The following is a 21,683-nucleotide window of genomic DNA, read 5'->3' on the forward strand; positions in this document are numbered from 1 at the left end:
CACTATGGGCCACCAAAACTATAGCAGAAGCTCAAAAGTTCGCTGCTCCTTCAGGAACCTTCAGGGAAAGCAAGAGGCCTAATAAATTCATCAACTATGTTGCGCTTATGAATGATCTCTCTAAAGCTGAACCTAACAATGTTTCAGATGCACTCAAACATCAAGTATGGATAGATGCCATGACTGAAGAATATCAGTCCATTATGAAGAATGATGTTTGGGAGATCGTTCCTAGGCCAACCAAGAAGTCTGTCGTGTCTTCTAAATGGTTGTTTAAAATCAAGCATGCTGCAGATGGCAGTATTGAAAAACACAAGGCCAAATTTGTAGCTAGAGGGTTCTCACAGAAGGAAGGAATAGATTACGAAGAAACATTTGCACCTGTTGCCAGGTACACATCAGTAAGAGCTGTCCTAGCCATTGCAGCAACAAAGGGGTGGAAGGTACATCAGATGGATGTTAAGATAGCATTCCTAAATGGCGAGATCATGTAAGAAGTCTACTTAGAGCAACCTGAAGGGTTTGAAATTCATGATGCAAAGTCTCATGTGTGTAGACTCAAGAAAGCTCTTTATGAGCTCAAACAGGCTCCCAGAGTTTGGTATGAAAGAATTGACACCTACCTCTCAAAGCTGGGTTTCTCTAAGAATGATGCAAATCCTAATCTCTACCTCAAAAGAAATAAAGGTGATATGTTAATATTAATTTTATATGTTGATGACTTATTAATTACAGGAGATAATCACTTAATAGATCAATGCAAGAAAGATCTATCCACAGAATTTGATATGAAAGACTTGGGGCTTCTTCATTACTTCCTAGGATTGGAAATATGGCAGAATTCTGATAATATTGTACTGAACCAAGGGAAGTACACCTTGGACATATTGACAAGATTTAGAATGCTAAACTGCAAACCCATGACCTCTCCTATGGAAACCAACTTCCATAAACTTAAAGAAGCAGCAGCAGAATCAAGACCTACTGACCCCACTCAATACAGGCAGATGATTGGGTCCCTGATGTATCTAGTAAATACAAGGCCAGATATCTGCTATGTTGTTAATGCCTTAAGTCATTTCATGTGTGAACCTAAGGAGATACACCTGGTTGCAGTAAAGCATATAATGAGATATCTACAAGGTACCCTAAAGCTTGGTCTTAAATATGAAAAGGTTGACATAGATCTACATGGATTTACAGATTCAGATTGGGCTGGCAGTGTGATTGACAGAAAGAGCACTTCAGGGTGTTGCTTTAGTTTAGGGTCAGCCATGATATCCTAGATCAGCAGAAAACAATCTTCAGTAGCTCAGAGTTCCACAGAGGCTGAATATATTGCAGCTTCAATGGCTGCCCGAGAAGCAGTATGGCTAAGGAAATTGCTCGTGGGATTATTTGGAGAACCTATGAAACCTACAGTTATTCAGTGTGATAATCAAAGCTGTATAAAACTTTCTGTAAATCTAGTATTTCATGACAGGTCCAAACATATTGAGATTCCATATCACTATGTACGAGATATGGTTGACAGGAATGTGATAAAGTTAGAATATGTGTGTACAGGAGATCAGACTGCAGATATTCTGACCAAACCACTTTCCAGAGTGAAGGTTGATCACTTCAGAAAGGGTTTAGGTATGATAGAAAGGTAATCTGCTTTGTAATCTATACTTACATATATTTAAGATGTTTAATGTGTAAACTTCTTTGTCATGTCTGGACTATCTCTTGGCTTCTTGCCACCTGTGTTCATATCTAAGAGGTGATGATCTCTCAGATACTAAACACTTGTATGTAGACATCATAAGGTGACGATCTTATGATAGTCAAACCAGTAATCATGTTGGATCACTGGTAAGTCATGGATGTGCCATGACCATGTTGTGATACAACATTTGCACAAATGTTATTGCATTATCACAATTTGGATATAATGAGAAATTAAGCACTTCTCATATGGTTATCCTTGTATTGCGTGTTAGGCAATACTGATATCACGTGTAGGTGATATCTCAACCATTGATCATGATTGGATCTCTGGTAAGTCATGGATTTTCCATGACTATGTTGTGATAAACATTTACAAATGTCATTGCACTTATCACAACTTGGATATGATGAGAAACTAACCTTTCTCATAGACTTATCCTTAAGTATTGCATGTTAGGCAATACTAATATCACGTGTTAGATGATATCTTGATGAATCTTACAAATCACATGTTTTGGTGATTTCTCACTTGATCAGGTGATGATTCTCTTACTTTTATCACATGTTAAAATAATACTTTATGTCACATACTCAGGTGATGTTCTTCTATTTTGTATCATATGTCTTGATGGTACTTCTCATTTATAAATGATTTTTGTTGATTGACATTATCTAAGTTATGAAAAGGAAATGTGATGCAGGTTGCCTTATCTATCTTCCAAAGCTAAGAGGGAGTGTTAATGCATGGTAGCTTATGCAAGATAAGATATTTCTAACCCTCCTTGTTCTGTTATTTACATGCTTCATGTCTAAACTTATATTGCATATGATTATCAGATTTTACAAACATTTCTTAGCATTATGCTATCGGGCTAACAACCCGATAGCATATTAATGCTATAAGTTATTGGGTTATTAGCCGATACATACTTGCTATCGGGTGCATAACTATTGGCACCGATCCACATCTATTATCGGGCTTAATCATCGGGCATATTTGTTATCGGGCTTAATACATACACCGCTTCATTTGGAATTAACAGTGGTTAACAACTGCACCGGTTGGATTACATACATCGTGCATTTTGAATCATCGATGTTTACATGAACCGATTCATTATCTTGATCAATCATTATATTATATTACAATTTGCTATCGAGGTTTTGAACCGATAAATAGCCTTGTGTTAATGGTATAATTACAAAGGCACCGATCAATACACCAATTGACCGGTTGCCTAAATGATATATATACCAATTGAATTCATTTGGAGGAGACATAGAAACATAAAATGATCTCTCTCTTTCAGACCTGCAGATAAAATCAGAATTATTAGACATCAACATAATTCCTCATATACATTTATAGCATACATAGTTCATAACTTGTTCTTTAATTGAAATTGAAATAACTTTACATAATCTACATTGGGTGACTCATCATCTTTACTTAGCTTGCATCTAGTCACCATTGGGGGTACTAACCAGTTTGCTATCCTCCATTTGAAATTTCTTTAACATGTCCTTGACATACTTGGTTTGGGAAATGAATATGCCCTTATTCTACTGCGATATTTGCAGACCAAGAAAATATGATAATTTTCCAAGCATGGAGATCTCCAACTCAAACTGCACTTGATCAACAAACTCTTTACATAAGATATCCTTATTGCCTCCAAAGATGATGTCATCTACATATACAACAACTTGATCATCTGATCACCATCCACCTTAATATATAAATTCCTATCAGCATTTCCCTTTTTGAAACCTTACTGTTGGAGATATTTATCCAATCTTGAATACCATGCTCTAGGTGCTTGTTTTAATTCATATAATGCCTTCTTCAATCTGTAGACAAAATTCTCATCTTCATGAAGGTGAAAACCTTCAAGTTGCTCAATGTAGACCTCTTCTTCAAGATTGTCATTCAAGAATGCAAATTTGACATCCATTTGATATACTTTGTATACTTTATAGGTTGAGAATGCCAAGAGCATTCTTATATCTTCAAGCCTTTCTACAGAGGTAAAGGTCTCTTCAAAATATATACCCTCTACTTGAGCATACCCCTTGCATACTAATCTTGCCTTATTCATTATCGCCTTAGCTTCTTCATTCATTTTATTTTTGTAAACCCATTTGGTACCAATAACATTCTTCTCAACTGGTCTAGGAACCAATTCCCAAGTCTTGTTCTTCTCAATTTGCTGCAACTCTTCTTCCATAGCCTTCATCCACTTGTCACTTTTGCTAGCCTCAACATATGTCTTGGGTTCCATCTCTATCATAAGGCATAAATTTACTTGTTCATTGTTCCTCAATCTCCTTGTTTGCACACCAGCATTCTTGTTGCTTATAATATGATCCTTAGGGTGATTTTTCTGAACATACTTAGTTGGAGCCTTGCTTTGTGCCTCTTCCTCTTATTCACTTTCAGATTGTGCTTCCTTTTCCACATATGATTCCTCAATCTGATTTACTTTATTTTTCCTCCCTTGGTGCATATCTTCATCAATCCTGACATTTACGCTTTCAACCACTCTCTTAAGTCTTTTGTTGAAACACTTATAGGCCTTGTTGTGAGTAGAGTATCCCAAGAAGATACCTTCATCAACTCTTGATTCAAAGCTACCTAATCCATCCTCATCTCTTTTGATGAAACATTTTCTACCAAACACTTTGAAGTGCTTGACTGAGGGTTTCCTATCATACCAAAGTTTGTATGAAGTCATTTTGTTGTTTACTCTTAGTTGAACTCTGTTTAATGTATATGCAACAGTATGCACTGCCTCCTTCCAGTATACATCAAGCATATTTGCTTCATTTAACATTGTTCTTGTCATCTCCTTGACTATCCTGTTTTTCCTCTCCACAACACCATTTTGTTGTGGTGTCCTAGGAGCTGAATATTGTCTTCTGATTCCATGTCTTTCATAGTAGTCTTTAACTTCATTTGGTGTGAATTCTCCTCCACGGTTTGATCTGAGACATTTCAGCTTGTATCCACTTTATTTTTCAACCATTTTTCTGAAAAAAATTGAATCTTTCAAAAGCTTGTGACTTATCTTGTAACAAGGTGACTCATGTCATTCTTGAAAAATCATCTATGAGTAGCATGAAATAATTTTCTCCATTTAATGCTCTTGTCCTGGTGGGACCATATAAATTAGTATATACCAACTCTAGTGGCCTTGTAGTTGAATATTCTTTAGTATTGAAGCTCACCCTAGTTTTCTTTCCTCTTTGAAATTCATCACAAAAAGTGCTTTTTGGCTTGATGATCTATGGTATGTGCATCACAAATCCTCTCTTGCTGACCTTAACAAGACTATCAAAGTTTGTATGACCAAGCCTTCTATGCCAAAGCCAACCATCATCCACTTGTCCCATCATGCATTTGGACTCCAAGCATTCTTTTAAATTATAAACATTTCCATCAATTCTCTTTCCTTCCGCAACTAATTTGTCATTGCCCTCTTTTCCAATTTCACATCCTTTCGAGTCAAAAATAAACTTGTATCAATTGTCACACATTTTACTAACACTCAATGAGTTGTGTTTTAGTCCTTCCACAAAGTAGACATCGTGAGCCTTTAATTTTCCATCTATGCTCAGAGTTCATTTGTCTTTTATTTTGATTGAGGAGTTGTCTCCAAATCTTACTGAACCACAATTCCAATCTTCTAGCTTGATAAACTTCTTATCACTGGGCATGTGATTTGAGCAGCCACTATCTACTACCCATAAGTTCTCCCTTTCAGCATGCAAAGCAGTTTGTACAATCAGACTTGACTCAACCTTGTCCTTTTCTTTCTCTACCCAAACTTTCTTGGTTTCTTTCTTCTTATCTGCTATTACTTTCTGAACTGGATTTGCCTTAGGTTCCAAAGTTGACATTTTCTTCTTTTGATTAGTTCTAATCTTGCAATGCTTTGCTATATGTCCAAGATTTTGATAATGATAAATTTGACATTCTTATTGAATGATGAGCTTGGGAAATTGCTATAGGACTAAGACATATTTCTCCTACACATAACTTCTATGACCAACACCATTGCAATGATAAAAAATGACATTAACATTTCTAAGAGTAGCAAAAGGATTACTGTTTTCATAACTAGGAAGAGACCTATACATAAGCATACACTAAGCAATTCTATGACCATAAGTATTAAATTTATAGCAGTAGCCGTGGAATTGAGGTACATACCAATTATTGTTGAATGTGTTTCGCATTGGTCTCTGTGAAGCAACATAACTCAGTCTTCTTGAATTCTTCCTTGTGTCTTTGACCTTTGTGAAGCCTTCATCATCCACCTTTGCCTTTCCTTTAGGATCAACATGTTTGTTCTTTGTAGCAGAAGCATATGTCTTTGATCTATCAGCAGTAGTATTTAAGCCTATCTTCTACCTCGGAGCATTCCTGACTATGAAGGTTTTTCTATTATCATTTTCACTTGAAGAGAAAAAGTGTATTTCTTTGCTTGATAAGTCCTTACTTGTAGAACATTGACCAACATCAAATCCAACACCCTTTGTGTCTTTCAAGTGCTTTTGTTTGTTCAAAATTTTATCCAATGCATAAGTGTTGCCCTCATAATTGATTCTCACCTTGAGTTCATCTTTGCACTTTTCAAATTCTTTTTAGAGATTCACAATTTCTTCCTCCTTCTTTTGATACTCTTTCTCCTTATTCTCTAAATCAGATTTAGTTACCCCATAAGTTCTCTTAGCTTCATCCAATTGTGTCCTCAGATCTGAAATGTTTTTCTCAGACTCCTCAAGACATTTGTTCAACTTGTCTTGTTCTTCAGCAACAACATACTTAACCTTTTTGTATTCTCTTCTCACCTTTCTGAGTTCTTTGAGTGCACTCCCAAGTTCATCTTCAAGATCTACCTCGGCTTCTATGTCCTCTTCTTCATCAGCCAACACTTCTTGTGCCATGAAGAGATTTACTTCTCTTTCATCCTCACTACAGCACTCATCAGAGATACTTTCTTCATCTGTGGCATCATCCTCAAATGTGTAAAGACTGTTCTTCCTTCTAAAATCCCTTCTCCTTGGTTTTTAGAATTTCTTCATCTTATCTTTTCCAAAAGCCTTCATATTTTGCTTCTCATCTTCATCCTTTTCTCTGTACGGGCATTTGGAAGCAAAGTGTCCTACCACAATTGAAACATTCGAAAGGGAGCTTACCTTTGTATTTGCCTGATCCTTTCTTGAGCTTCCTTACAAAATTTTCTACAACAACATCAAAATCATCTTCTTCTTCATGAACAGCCTCTTCTTTTCCTTTCTTGGTTATGTTGAATGCTTCCTCTCTCTTTGACAATTCACCACTAATTTTTCTCATCTCATAAGCTAATAGGGAGCCAAACAATTTATCCATTGAGAATGTATTTAAGTCTTTAGCTTCTTTAATAGCAGAGACCTTTGTGTCATACCTTGTGGTTAAAGATCTCAATATTTTCTTGATAATAAATTCATCTTTGACTTCCTCTCCAAGTCCTCTTATAGCACTTACAATCTCATCCACTCTTTGAAAATAGTCAACTATCTTCTCCTCATCCTTCATTTTTAGATTTTCAAACTGAACTCTTCAATTTTGCAGTTTGGCTTCTTTCACTTCGGTATCTCCTTCATACATACTTTTTAGCTTATCCCATGTTTCCTTTACTGATGTATAGTGCATGAATTTGACAAACTTTGTATTTGATAGACCACTTAAGATGGCATTATAAGCTTTGGCATTGTTCTCATATTCCCTTTTAGCATCAGGATCGATAGGAGGAACTTGAGGAACAATATAACCATTCTTCACTGACATCCAAGCATCAAAGCCTAAAGAGGATAGATAAGTTTCCATTCTTCTACTCCAGAAGGCATAGTTAGTGATATCAAACATAGGTGCTTTTGAGGTGGATTCATTCCTAGCCATTGTGTTCATAAGAAAGGATCTACCCAAACTAGAGAAAGCTTATCTATCAGGGAACCTAGGGCTCTGATACCAATTGAAGAACACAAGTAATTACTGAAAGGGGGGTGAATCAGTGATATTCAAAACTTTTAAATCAGAAGTGTGCAAATATTAAAGATGAAAATAAAATTTAAAACACACACACAAGACACACCACAAACCACAAGTATTTACGAGGAAAACCCAATGTGGGAAAACCCTCACTGAGAATAGTTGTTGGAGTCTACTGCTCCAATCTAGCCTCACAAGTAAATCTGATTACAATGTTTAGGGCACCAACCCAAGGAGCACCAACCCCTGATCTAAGCACCCACTTAGATGATTACAAAGTGTATATAACAAGATACTATTTATGCACCTAGTTACAATTGATGTATTGTACCACACTGATTATATTATGCTTGATCCTCTGCACTCTAATCTCTGATCTCATTTTTTGCAACTATCTCTCTGACTTCTGCTCTACTTCTGCAATTAGACCATCACTACTCTAAAACTCTCTTTTCTACAACATTTATTTTTGCATCTTCAACAACTCTTTGATCCTGCACGACTCTACTTTTACAATCTCACAAATGTGACTTCAACATATATCAAAAATATGGTCAGTCAACAACCTACATCTTTATAGAACCTACATTCATCTCCATAAGGTCAGTCGATCGTAGATCATTACAAACAGTTGCATTATTGTCATGCAAACATGATCCATTCAATTTCCTAGGCTACACACAGATCATTCATTCAATCGGTTCATATCTTCTCCAGTTGGCAAAACAAATTCCCCAACACATGAAATTGCGCCAACTTGTGATCTTCAACGATTTTAAGTATGGGTCATCGATCTCCTAAGATTTTAAATCTATACCGTTGATTTTCTAGGTATGACCACAAAGACTTGGTCAAAATATATCATAGTAGCAGTGTGTTGAACTGGCATTCATCGTAGAATGCATAACATTGCATATTATGTGACTTTTGTTATCTGATCAAACTTGGTTGATTACCACATGGATTACTGAGTCTATTGGCTTGCAAACATGGTGTCAAAATTGCTCAATCAACTTTGATAAAATAACATATGTGGCATCAAAGTTCACCTTAAAAAAAATATACAGTCAATTGTGATCAACCTACCTCTAATTCGTTCTGTGCATGCCATGTCATTGGGTCAACTGCCACATGGACCATTGGGTTGTATCAAACTCCATATTGTGACTAACTTTCATGTTATCCACATCCAAATATGTCTAAACCATCATCTAAGGGCCCATATTACCCATGCGGGGTAAGCATCCTTAAGTGATTCCTTTCATTCTTGTTAGCCCGCATAGCACTTTGAAGAAGTGTTGAACTCGTGTGGGATAAGAATTTACAAGAGATTTTGTTCATTCTTAGCCCACGCTACAACTGCAAAAGCTTTGCTTTTGAGTTATCTCACATCGCTCTTTTTGAGCTCCCATCAGCCATGCAGGGTAATGTTAAATTTCTCCCGCACCACACATTACTCATGCATTGGACCCATGCGAGGTAAGAATGCCTTTATCATTTTGACATCTCGTGCAAACTGCATCATCCATTCGACTCTACCCTGGACCATGCGAGGTAAACATTTCACTTTTTAATATGTATCTCCTTATCCTGCATGAGCAAACTTAACTCTCAGAAGGTTGTGTGAGGTAACATTTTCTTTTGACAATCTAATGCCAATATATGGTAGTTTGTAGATCTAGACTAAATATAAAGATGAGAGAAGGGAGAGAGAAAGAAAGCACACATAACGAGGAAGCAAAAAATAGAAAGACATTGAACTAGAGAAAACTAAAAAAAACATAAATAAAGTATAATAATATTTTGTTACATATATATATATAAACACGCAAAGAATAAAAAGAACATATAAATATATGAAAGAAATAAATGCAAATAAATTTTTAAAAACAAAACACCAAAAATAACTAATAAAAACACGTAAAGAGAAATAGAGGACAAATAAATGTGTATTAAAAATAAGTCGTGGAGTGTGATTCAAAAAGTTGATGATGAATCACAGAGTGTGATTCGAAACGTTGATGATAAAAAATTTCACACAATAGAATCCAAAAGCATCAAAAGAATAATTTAGATTAATTAATCAAGGGGGATTATTAAATGAACTATATGAATAGATCCTTAGATTTAGTCACAAGTAGAAGAATTAACGAGGGTGATTAATTAAATCACTTGTGTATTTAATCAATTAGGGAGGGTATGTTAATTAAATAACTACATATTTAATCAATTATCTCCACACCATTTTTAGGTGTATACAGATAATATTTAAAATTTATATGTACATGCACTGTCAGATGATCAAATATTAATGATGTAGGTTCAATTCTAGGTCGAAACTCTGACACAATTAATTTCCTACATAGCATCACTAAAATTTAGACAAGTGTCATGTTTCTATTGCATTGTGTAAGGATTTCATATCACAACTTTATGGAAGAGATTTGATATCAAAGTCACAATGTTACAAAATTACATGATGTGATTGTTACAAGGTGTGCGCCCTTGGTCTCCATGTGTTGTGCAACACAATGCTTGGGTTTCTGACATGGCTTAACTGCCTCTTGTGGATTCTCTAAGTCTAGTTGTTGTATCAAGAATTAATAGGTTGATCTTTTGGTACAACGACAACCGTACTTCTAACAAGTGGTATCAGAGCCTGGGTCACAAGTTCAAACCCCCTCTCTTGTGCTGGGGGTATTTGTTGGGATAATGGTATCACAACCTTGCATTTACATATAGTTACTATTTATAGTAAGTTTTTATTTAAGAACAAAATGGTGTGAAATTATCCCCAAAGCTTTTGGTTGGCTAGATAAGCATACCGGTAAAGTTTCGTCGCAATATCACAACTAGTTTTGAAGATATTAAAGTTTTCATTTTGGAGGGGTGTAATGAAAGGTTTAAACTTAAATTTGGGGAGTTTAGACCCTCCAAAAAGCCCTGAAAAAGTGTGTTTAATTGACACAACCATTTAAGAGGTGATAGAGCACTTCACGAGCTTTCTGGCATTTCAAATGGTTCACCAATCGGACACACGGTTCACAAGTTATGGCCTCCCAAAATTTAGACTCTTGAAATAGGAAATATAAAATGTATGACACATAAATGAGTTGTAAAAGGGAGGGACATGTGTTGATGTGTTTTTTAACATGTCATAGGGTATCTAGATTGGAGACAAGGTCGACTATACTTTATTGGGTGGTTTTAGCCCATGGTTTTGTAATACCGTTTGATAATTTCTTGTATTGTATCTCCTAATATGAGGTGTGTGAGATAGAAGTTGTGTGTAAGAGTCTTACGGCTATTGAGTTACCTATGAATCATTGCTTAGCGTTACTCCTACGAAGATATTTCTCTGCAAGTATATTGTAGTCTTTTTTTAATGCTGAATAATATATTGGGCGGCTTTTGGAGTGTGGGGTTTTTCTCCTCAAAGGGTTTTCCCAACGTAAATCATTGTGTTGTACTATGAATGTTATTATGTCCATTTCTATTAAGTTTCTATAACTGTTGTAACAATTTATAAAAGTTTTTGCATTACCCTCCTTTCAAGGTTAGTGTAGGAAGTTGTTTCGCTAATTAACTTCTTTACAAGTGGTATTAGAGCCTAATCACCTTTGGTTTCAATTGTGGGTTGTTGGCTTCTTTGAACTAATCCATATTTGAGTGGGAGCTTGTGCATAAGGAACTTTTTGATCTTGTTGTAGAGATTTTCAGATGGCATGTTCGCCAGGGAGAACAGAGGTGGAAAATTTTAATGAAAGTAATTTTGAGATGTGGAAGCTGATCTGCTAATAGATTGAGATCTCTGGGAAGCTATTGATGTGAATGTCCCAAGACCCTCAGATCATACTGTGGTTGCTCAATATGATGTTATGGATCGTAAAGCCAAGGGTTTAATTAGATTGTGCTTGGTAGACTCTGTTTTGATCAATGTCCAGGAAGAAAATACTGCAAATAAGTTATGGACTAAGCTTGGTGAGATGTATCAAGCCAAATCTTTATTAAATCATATTTTCTTGAGGAAGAAATTGTATTCCTTGAAAATGGAAGAGGGTGGACAAATTGCAGACCACCTGGAAGCATTAATATGTTGGTGTTAAGATGGACGAAGACGAGAAACATCAATTTGCTTTGTTCTTTGTTTGATTCATAGAATTCTCTTCTTATGGCTATTAGTAGTAATTTTGTTGTTTTGAAGTCTGAAGATGTGGTGGGTGCCCTACTTGGTGAAGAGATGTAGAGGAAAGTATCCATCAATTCAAAGGAAGACCTAACTGTTCATGGAAAACCTAAGAAAAATGGCAAGAAAAATGAGAAGCGTAATAAATCCAAGTCCAAAGGGAGATCAAAATCTCCTAGAAAGTCCAAAGTCATCTGTTGGAATTCTGGTAAACTAGGGCACTCCAATAAGGACTGCAAAGAAGAAAAAGAAGAAGTACGATTTTGATTCTGAGTTCGAGAAGGAAGATGGTGATACATTCATTACGACTTTGGCTACTCATGCAGGTAATGATGCATGGTTAATTGACTGAGGTGCATCTTTTCATATGACTTCCAATAGAGATTGGTTTTTTGAATATGAAGAATTTAAAGGAGGTAAGGTGTACTTTGGTGATGATTCACATTCAGATATTGTTGGTTTTGGTAAAGTAAGGATCAGGTTTCTTGATGGTAGAATAAAAAGGCTTGGCGGTGTGTTGCATATCCTTGGATTAAAACAAAATTTATTATCTACGAGAAAATTGATAGATGCGGGTGTGCAGATAGTCTTTTCTGATGCAGGATGCAAGATGATTAAGGGTGCTATGGTAATTGCTAAAGGTGTCAGGTTTGGCACTTTGTATAAGCTAGAGGCATACATTGTTAAGTGTAATAGCATTTTGTGGCATCATAAGATTTGAGGATTTCACCTTCAACAGATGGACATGGCTTTTGGGTACCTAAGCGTTCTCTTTCTTTTGAAGCAAAGTTTCCTGTAGATAAGTCTATGTTATGGCACCAGAGACTTGGCCACATTGGAGAAAAGGGTCTAAGGACCTTGAAAAATAAAAAACTTAATGAAGGTTTAAATGATTGTAATCTTGACTTTGATTTCTGTGAGCATTGCATTTATGGAAAACAAAATCATGTTCAGTTTTACTTGAGTTCTCATAAATCATGTGGTGTTTTGGATCTTATTCATTCTAATGTGTTTGATCATGTAGATGTTCCTTCGATTGGAAAACCCACATATTATGTTTCATTTATTGATGACTTCAGTAGAAGGACATGGGTATATTTTTTAAAGAGTAAATCTAAAGTTTTCATTCAATTTAAAGAATTTAAAGCAATGATTGAGTTGGAGATTGGAAAGAAAATTAAATGTTTGAGGACTGATAATGCTAGCGAAATTTGCTTCAATGATTTTGATAGATTCTATAAAGATTGTGGCATTAATAGATAGAAGACAACTTTGTATTCTCCACAGCAGAATGGAGTTGCAAAAACAATGAACATGACACTGATGGAGAAGGTTAGGAGTATGCTAAGTGGTGCTGGACTAGAACAAAATTTGTGAGTTGAAGTTGTTGCCACTGCTTGTTACCTAATTAACAGGTCTCCTACATCAACCTTGTTGATAAAACACCTATGGAGGCATGGTCGAGACACAAGCCTTCATCAAGACATCTCAGATTTTTTGGTTGCGAGGCATATGCACTTGTGCCAAAGGAGAAGAAAATAAAGTTGGAGAAAAAGGCTGTGAAATTTATCTTCATCGGATATAGTTATGGTGTGAAATGATACAAGCTTTGGGACCCTATTGCACAAAAGGTAATTCATAGTAGAAGTGTTATATTTCGAGAAATTAAGTCTCCTTCTATTACATTGCAACCAAATCAGACTAAGAAGGAAGATTTGATTCAATTCCCTTCTACACCTGAAAGAGTTGAATTGAGACCCATAGATAGGCAAAAAGTTGAGGAGAGCTCATCTAGCTTAGAATCTTCAGAAGAGGAGGAAGAACCTCCAACTCAACTTGTTCGAAGGTCTACAAGACATAGACAACCACCTGAAAGGTATTCTCCTAATGATTGGAGATGTATTTTTGCTTTTAATACTAATGTGGATGAACCTAGATCTATAAAAGAGGCATCAGGTGTGAATGATGCAAAATCTTGGAAGATTGCTAAGGAAGAAAAAATGGTAGCTTTGAATAAGAATGATACATTGGATCTTGTACCATTGCCTAAAGGATAAAAACCTATTGGTTGTAAATGGGTGTTCAAGAAAAAGATTGGTTCAGATGGAAGCATTGAGAAGTATAAAGCAAGGTTGGTTACAAAATTCTACTCTCAGGTTGAGGGTGTTGATTATGGTGGGATATTTTCTCTCGTTGCAAAAATGACATCCATTAGATTTTTTCTTTCTATTGTTGTTGCTTATGATTTAGAGGTTGAGCAAATGGATGTGAAAACAACTTTTCTTCATGGTGATTTGGAGAAGGATATTAATATGACACATCCAGAGCACTATGTGGTGAAAGGTAAAAGTAATTTGGTTTGTAAATTAAAGAAATCTTTGTATGGCCTCAAATAGAGTCCTAGGATGTGATACCAAAAACTTGATACATATGTGTTGAGTTTGGGATTTGAACGTTCTAAATCAGACACTATGTTTATTATAAATCTAGTTGTGATCATTTCTTGTACATTGCATTGTATGTTGATGATATGTTATTCATTGGTAAAGGGAAAGGTATGATTTCAGAACTAAAGTCTCAACTCGCTGCTAAATTTGAAATGAAAGATCTTGGTGCAGCAAATTACATTCTTGGGATGGAAATGAGAAGAGATAGAGTGAATAGAAAGATATGGCTAGGCCAGAGTAAGTATGTGAATTCAATTTTGCAAAGGTTCAACATTCAGGATTGTAGACCATTGTGTGTTCCTTTTACAGTTGGAACAAAACTATCTATTGCAAATTGTCCTACATCCCCATCGGAGATGGAAGACATGAGAAGAGTGCCTTACCAGAGTGCAGTTGGAAGTTTGATGTATGCTACGGTCTGTACTAGACCAGACATTGCCCAAGAAGTGGAAGTTCTTTCCAGATATATGTCTAATCCTGGTAGAGTTCATTGGGATGTTGTCAAAAGAGTCTTCAGATATTTGAAGGGTACTAGTGCAGGAGCACCCTTATAAGGTCTTCCTCCATTTGATTTTGTTGGTATTTTGCTTCTTTAAGAAGCCATGTAAATGTAATAAGAGCCAAGAGCTCATTGGTCTTGTTTAGGTCCTAGTTTAGGTCCTAGGTTCACAAGTCTAGGTTGAGTTTTCTTTTGGAGTAGAGGGTATGTGTGCCCATTGATGATTTTTGGGTCCTTTTAGCATGGTTGTGTCCATAGGATAGCCCAATTTAGGCCTAAAATTCAAGAAAAGCAACATTGCAAAAGTTGCTCAAAAGTTGCAAAAAGTTGCATGACAACTTTTCAAAGTTGTCATGCAACTTTTCAAAGTTGTCATGCAACTTTTCCACCTAATAGGTCATAACCTTAGCTTGGCATGGTGAAACCTAAACTTGGCACACAAACCAAGGCAAAGACATTATATATTGTTGCAAACCCTAAAATGATGGGTTGGATGTCAGATTGTACGGCCAAAGGGAGAAGACCTTGACTGTAACTGTGTTTTTGTTGCCAGTCGGCACAAATGGAGCATTAAAAGGTTGACAATGGATTGTTTTGTAGACTAAATTGTGTTGAGAGTCTTGTATTGTGTTCATACTTTCATTTTGACCACTTAGGTTAGGTTTATTGTGCAAGTTTTGGTGTGTGTGGAAATACTTTGTAAATTTCTTCTTTGTTGTCCAATTTTGGACTGTTTTGTGTAATTGGGTTGACAACTCCTATCCCCATTGTAGAAACACCATGAAACCATGGGGAATAGGAGTCTGACCCTGTATAGTACCTCAAAGAAGAAGGGCCCTTGAAGATGTAGGGAATCCTTTCAAAGACCCACTCCTAGGTGAGACTAGACTATACCGGGCTAGGAAGGATTAAGGTTGCAGAGGTCGGTGAGAGCAAGGAAGGACAAGAAGGGAGGCACCCTTTGGAAGAGTTGTAGAGGGATGTGTGGAGCACCATTGGTGAGAAGGAGGAGCTTCCACCAATCTAGAAAAAGTGGTGAAGGCAACAAACCATCACTGTGACCCTGGCAGGCCTAAAAAACCCTCATAAAAACCTCAAAACCCCTAAATTCACCTAGGGTGGTGTATGGACACTTGGAGGCCCAAAAAAAGGAAAATATTTGAGCCTTTGCCAAATGAATAGCAGTCCCTTTGGGAAGTTTCACAATTTTGGGCATCGTTTGCAAGAGGGAGCCCTAAAAGTCTAGAATGGAGGCCTAATTGGGCACATTCCTTATAGCCCTATTTTGTAGGAAAGAAGCAAAATAGTGAGATCGGTAACAAATAGGAAGGTCAAAACCTCTTGGGGGCACATGAATGGATGGAGAACTATGTCAAAGACCTATCCTATCCTTTCTAGGACTTAAGAAGGTGTAGGAAGAGCTAAACCCTTATTAGCCTATGTGAGGGTTTTTGAAGCTTATGAGTAGGTGAGACCTTAAGAGAAGTTTCACAGGTTGTTGGTGGGTGGATTGAGCAAGGTCAGGTGATTCCACAAGCAAGGGAAGTCCTAGAGACCCTAGGGTGTGTTTGGAACACCTGGTGATCCAAGGAGAGGATTAGAGAGCATAGACTAGGCTAGTCTATCCCATACCCATTCCCATCATATTGGTATCAGAGCAAGTTAAAGATTTGGTGGACCATGCATGTCTCTATATTCTGGTGAATCAGTAGGGGAGAACATAATGGTCACTAATGCAAAGCTAGCTAGGGAGGTAGAAGAACAAAAGGAGAAAAATAGACTCCTTGAAGATGCTATGAGTGAGATAAGGAACAAGCTGCAAGAAGTGATTGATCAGAGAGCACAAGAACTCTGGGGTGAGGACACTAGTGATAGAGGCAAGAAAGCTATTGACCTAGATGACATCATACCTAAACTAGACCCCTTAATCAATGAAGAACCTTTTGTAAAGGCCATCAAGGCTTTGAATACAAAAGCTTTTGAAGGATTGCCACATTTCAGTGGAAGGATGGACATTGACACCATCATGGAATGGATTGAGGGTTTGGAGAACCACTTTGAGTGTGAAGGTGTGACAGAAGCTTAAAAGGTTAAGGTTGCCAAATCAAGACTAAGGGGGGTAGCCTTGACATCGTGGAAGTACTTGCAAGAGGAGAGAATTAGCATGGGAAAGCTACCTATTGCAAACTGGAAGGCCATGGTGAGTAAGATCAAGGAGAACTACTTGCCAGAGGATTATGAAGTCCAACTTCATAAAAAGAGATAGGGATTGAAGCAGAAAGACCTTGATGTGGCCTCCTACACATAGGAGTTTCAAAAGCTTTGTCTTAGATCCAAAGTCCAAGAAGAGGAATCTATCAAGGTGGCTAGGTATCTAAGTGGCCTAAAGTGGAACATCCAAGAGGAGATAAGCCTATGGACTCCTACCACTGTCCAAAAGTGTCATCAGCTTGCTGCTAAGGTGGAAGAGAGGAGTAAAAGGAAGGGAGACTCTAACAATAGGGGTAGAGGCAGAGCTAGAGATCAAATGAATCACCGAGGTGGTTACCAAAGCAAGGCAAGTGAGCAAAGGAATCAAGGAGAGTCCAAGTTGACTGAGCATAACAGTGAAACCACTCTTAGAGGAGCCTATTCTCGAGGAAGAGGTGCACAAGGGTGCCCAAATAGGGTCAGAGGTACCAGCAGGGGTAATTCCTACTTTGCAACCATGAAATGCTACAATTGTGGTCAATTGGGACACCCGGCCTATAGATGCCTTGACAAGCTTACCTCATCAAATAGTGGAAAGAGGGTTGCTTATGCCCATGAAGACACATCAAGTAGAAAAACACCTGAGGTGGACCATATTGAATCAGAGATTGGAGAAAATCCGACGTTCAATAGAGTCTTGATAAGACAGCCGGTTAAGGATGAACCTAAGCATAGGAGAGCATTGTTTAGGGTGAGATGCAAAATCCTTGGTAAGGTTTGCAAGGTGATAGTTGATTCAGGGTAAACTGATAACATCATATCAGATGAGGCAGACAAGAAGTTGAAACTCACAAAGATACCCCACACTAGCCCTTACAAGGTGACATGGTTGAATCAAGGACAGAGTGTGCTTGTCAATGAACAGACTTGGGTAGAGTTCTCTATTGGAGGATACAAGGATAAGATCCTTTGTGATGTCTTACCCATGGATTCTTGTCATCTGCTGCTAGGTAGACCCTGGCAATTTGATAGGAAGATGATCTATGATGGAGAGGAGAACTCCATTTCCTTCAAGAAGGACAACAGAACCTTTAAGATTCAGTCTCTGACAGAGAATGATGAGGGAACCTCAAGAACACCTAGTGTCTTACTTAATACCGGTAAAGAGTTCTTACACCTACTACATGAAGAGGAGACAGTGGGATGTGCCATCTTTGTGAAGCCAAAGGATGAGGAAGATAAGTTGTAGATAGAGGTACCTAAGGAGGTAAAACAAATGTTGCAAGAGTATAAAGACATAGTGAGTGATGGAGCACTTGCAACACTTCCACCAAGAAGGTCTATAAACCATCAAATAGACTTTGTCCCTGATGCATCCCTACCCAATAAAGTAGCATATAAGCTCACACCTGATCAAAACAAGGAGGTGGCAAGGCAAGTGCAGGAGTTGTTGGATCAAGGATTGATCAAGAAGAGCATCAACCCATGTGCAGTCCCAGTAGTACTAGCCACAAAGAAGGGAGGCAAGTGGAGACTTTGCACTGATTCAAGGGAAATCAATAGGATTATCATAAGGTACAGATTTCCTATTCCTAGAATAGAGGATTTGATGGACTATTTAGGAGGTGCCATGTATTTTACTAAGTTGGACCTTAAAAGTGGTTATCATCAGATTAGGATTAAGGAGGGTGATGAGTGGAAGACCGCTTTTAAGACCACAGAAGGGTTGTATGAATGTCTTGTGATGCCATTTGGACTTACCACTTCCCCAAGAACCTTCATGAGGTTGATGAATGAGGTGTTGAAGGACTTCACAGGAAGATTTGTGGTGGTGTACTTAGATGACATACTCATCTATAGCAGAACCAAAGAGGAGCACCTAAAACATTTGAGGTTAGTCCTAGAGAGGTTGTATGAAGAGAAGTTGGCAATCATCTTAGAGAAGTGTGACTTTTTGAAGCAAGAGTTAGTCTACTTGGGGTTTCTGGTGTCTAAGGGAACCTTGAAGATGGATCCAAGCAAAGTGGAGGCAATCTTGAACTGTCCTGCCCCTAAAATAGGGACTGAAGTTAGGAGTTTCCATGGTTTAGCCCAATTCTATAGAAAGTTTGTGAGGAACTTCAGTGGCATATGTGCACCAGTACTTGACACCATAAAAGGAGGCCTTAAAACTAAGTTCAGATGGACTGAACAAGTTGATGAAGCATTCCAATTGTTGAAGCAAGAAGTAGCCACAAAACCCATCCTACTCTTACCTACTTTTGACAAGCTATTCACATTAGAATGTGATGCAAGTGGAATTGCAGTAGGGGGTGTATTGAGTCAAGAGGGAAGGCCTGTGGAATTTTTTAGTGAGAAGCTTAATGAGGCAAAGAAGAGGTATTTATCATATGATCTAGAGTTGTATGCACTAGTTCAGTCTCTCAAGAAGTGGAGGCATTACCTACTCCCAAAATAATTTGTGGTGTTCACTGATAACCAGGCTTTGAGTTACATTGACACTCAAGAGAAGCTTAGAAATAGACATTTGAAGTGGATGGAGTACCTCCAATCCTTTACCTTTACCATCAAGCATAAAAAGGGGCAGCTTAACAATGTGGTGGATGCTTTAAGCTGGAAGTTGTTGACTGTCCAAGAATTACAATTGCAGAGCATAGGGATAGAAGGTTTCAAGGATCTATATGACGAAGATGAGCACTTCTCATTAGCCTACAAGGTCTGCAAGGAGTTTGAGAATCATTTTCATGGTGAGTATGTAGATTACACTCTTCAAAATGGTCTCTTGTTCAAAGGCAATCAGTTATGTGTGCCTAGAGGATCCATGAGAGAAAATCTTATACAAGAGAAACACAATGGAAGTCTAAGTGGACACTTTGGAATCAATAAAACTTTGGATATAGTACAAAGGTACTACTATTGGCCTAGGTTGCCAAGGGATGTGAGAAGGTATGTGGAGCAATGTGGTGTGTGTCAAAGGGCAAAAGGAGGATCAAGCAATGCAGGCCTCTATCATCCATTACCGGTCCCAAATAGACCTTGGGAGTGTGTGAGCATGGACTTTGTGGTAGGACTCCCCAAGGCAAAGACAAGTATGGATAGCATCTATGTGGTGGTAGACAGATTTCCTAAGATGAGCCATTTTATTCCATGTAGAACTACTCATGATGCTAGTTATATTGCACATCTCTTCTTTAAGGAGATTGTAAGGATACATGGACTCCCATTAAGTATTGTTTCAGATAGGGATAGCAAGTTCATGGGCCATTTTTGGCAAACCTTATGGAGAAGAAAAGGGACTAATTTATCATTTAGCTCAGCTTACCATCCACAAACTAATGGTCAAACTGAAGTCATTAACAGGGTGTTAGGCAACTTGTTGAGGTGTCTAACCAAGGAGTATGGGCAGACTTGGGATCTAGTTATTCCACAAGATGAGTATGCCTACAATGACAGTGTAAATAGGACCACTAGAAGGAGTCCTTTTGAGGTTGTCTATGGCAAACATCCAAGAGGGGTGTGTGAACTAAGAGAACTTGGTTCCATGGATATGAAGAGTGGGCAAGCAGAGGACTTCACCCAAACCATCAAGGAAGTCCAAGAACAGGTCAAGAGAGCCATCCTAGAGTCTACTCAAAAACTGAAAGCTAAAGTGGATGAAAAAAGGAGAGAGGTTCAGTTCAAAGTGGGTGACTATGTGATGGTCCATCTAAGTAAAGCTAGAATGCAAAGCGGCAAGCCTACTAAGCTACAAATGAAGAGGGTAGGACCTTATAGAATTCTGTCCAAATATGGTGAGAATGCCTACAAGGTGGATCTTCCTTCAAATTTGGCTATATCATCAGTCTTCAATGTTCCTGATCTGATATTATATAAAGGTGAAATAGCAGGGCAAACTGAGAATCAAGCCAAGGTACTGCAGGACTTGGATGTGAATGCCTTACCTCAAGTGAAGCAGCCCATAGCAGAGGAGATCTTGGAGTCAAGGGTGAAGAAGTCTACTAGACACCAGGTCTACATGGAACGCTTGGTGAAGTGGGCAAGTCAACCTGAGTCGGAAGCCACTTGGGTTGAAGAGGGCAGGTTCAAGAAACTTGGCATTGAACCGACTCTCATCTCTCCCCTAGTTCCTTAATTTTGTGCAGAGGGGGAGTATGGTGTAGGAGAACCCTTATAAGGTCTTCCTCCATTTGATTTTGTTGGTATTTTGCTTATTTAAAAAGCCATGTAAATGTAATAAGAGCCAAGAGCTCATTGGTCTTGTTTAGGTCCTAGTTTAGGTCCTAGGTTCACAAGTCTAGGTTGAGTTTTCTTTTGGAGTAGAGGGTATGTGTGCCCATTGATGAGTTTGGAGTCCTTTTAGCATGGTTGTGTCCATAGGATAGCCCAATGTAGGTCTAAAAGTCAAGAAAAGCAACATTGCAAAAGTTGCTCAAAAGTTGCATGACAATTTTTCAAAGTTGTCATGCAACTTTTCCACCTAATAGGTCATAAGCTTAGTTTGGTGTGGTGAACCCTAACCTTGGCACAAAAACCAAGGCAAAGACATTATATATTGTTGCAAACCCTAAAATGATGGGTTGGATGTCAGATTGTACGGCCAAAGGGAGAAGACCT

Source organism: Cryptomeria japonica, chromosome 3 (assembly GCF_030272615.1).
Source record: "Cryptomeria japonica chromosome 3, Sugi_1.0, whole genome shotgun sequence".
In the NCBI taxonomy this organism is placed as follows: Eukaryota; Viridiplantae; Streptophyta; class Pinopsida; order Cupressales; family Cupressaceae; genus Cryptomeria; species Cryptomeria japonica.